Source organism: Etheostoma cragini, chromosome 14 (genome assembly GCF_013103735.1).
Source record: "Etheostoma cragini isolate CJK2018 chromosome 14, CSU_Ecrag_1.0, whole genome shotgun sequence".
Taxonomy (NCBI): Eukaryota; Metazoa; Chordata; class Actinopteri; order Perciformes; family Percidae; genus Etheostoma; species Etheostoma cragini.
The window spans coordinates 24,462,415-24,463,567 of NC_048420.1; positions in this window are offsets into that span (position 1 = coordinate 24,462,415).

Genomic DNA, 1,153 nt, shown 5'->3' on the forward strand with positions numbered 1-1,153 from the left:
CAAAGACCCTCTGCTAACACTCCTTTCTAAGAGACGCCATCTTGGTCAGAGGGGGAAGTTAGTGATGCACGATCCGTTGTGCGCATGTGCTTTATGTTCGCGCATGCGCAGATTATATGGTGATGAAAGCAAGAAGTTAAAATAACCGATTAAACATACACCAGCTGTTACGTCAGTTCTACGTTACTTGTGCTCATCTAAAATACAATCACTCACTAATTGTCTTTATTATTACTGTAAAGTCTTCATTTCGCTGGAGCTGCTTTCCCCGCTGTTTAGTTTGAGTAACGTTATTTTAGGCTGAATCAAGCTGCCAGCCAGCGGTTAGCCGAATTAGCTGTTAGCTTAACTAGCCTCGTTAGCTTTCCGGTGGAGGCTAGTTTAGCTAGCAGCTAATTTTGGCTAACCACTAGCTGAGACCATAGACAGTTAAAGAAGTGGACCAACACGTCCCGCTGTTTCCATGGAGACCCAGTGAAGTCTTTTTTTTTTTTTTTTTTAAATGAATACGAACCTTTTTTTTAAAATTATTATTCATTCAGAATATAAATATACAAACAAACAAGGAATTAAATACAACAAAACCAATTTCAAAAAGTAAACTCTTGCCTCGGGTCGAGCAAATAAAAACACAACATAGGAGCATAAAGATAGCAAATCTACCTCCAGGTGAAAAGAAATAAGACAGAAGAAACAAATAAATAAATAAATAAAAGGGGCTCTCTCAAATTAAATTAAAAGTCTCAAGTAGATAAACCAAATTGAGGGCTTTTCCAACCTTAACCCGTTTTAGAGACTTATACAAAAGGTTTAGCTCATTCTTCCAGTGGCTCAAGGAAGGTTTGGTCTTAAAATATCTGCATTTATTTATCAAATGTTTCCCTAAAAGCTTCAAATTATTGAGAACAAAGTCTTCCTTCTATCATCAACAAAAACACCAAACTTAATATTCATCACTGTCAGAGGAGGCATCACGAGTCCCCTGGTCTGGAACCAGGTCTGCAGATCTTTATCCTGAGTCCCCTGGTCTGGAACCAGGTCTGCAGATCTTTATCCCGAGTCCCCTGGTCTGGAGCCAGGTCTGCAGATCTTTATCCCGAGTCCCCTGGTCTGGAACCAGCTCTGCAGATCTTTATCCCGAGTCCCCTGGTCT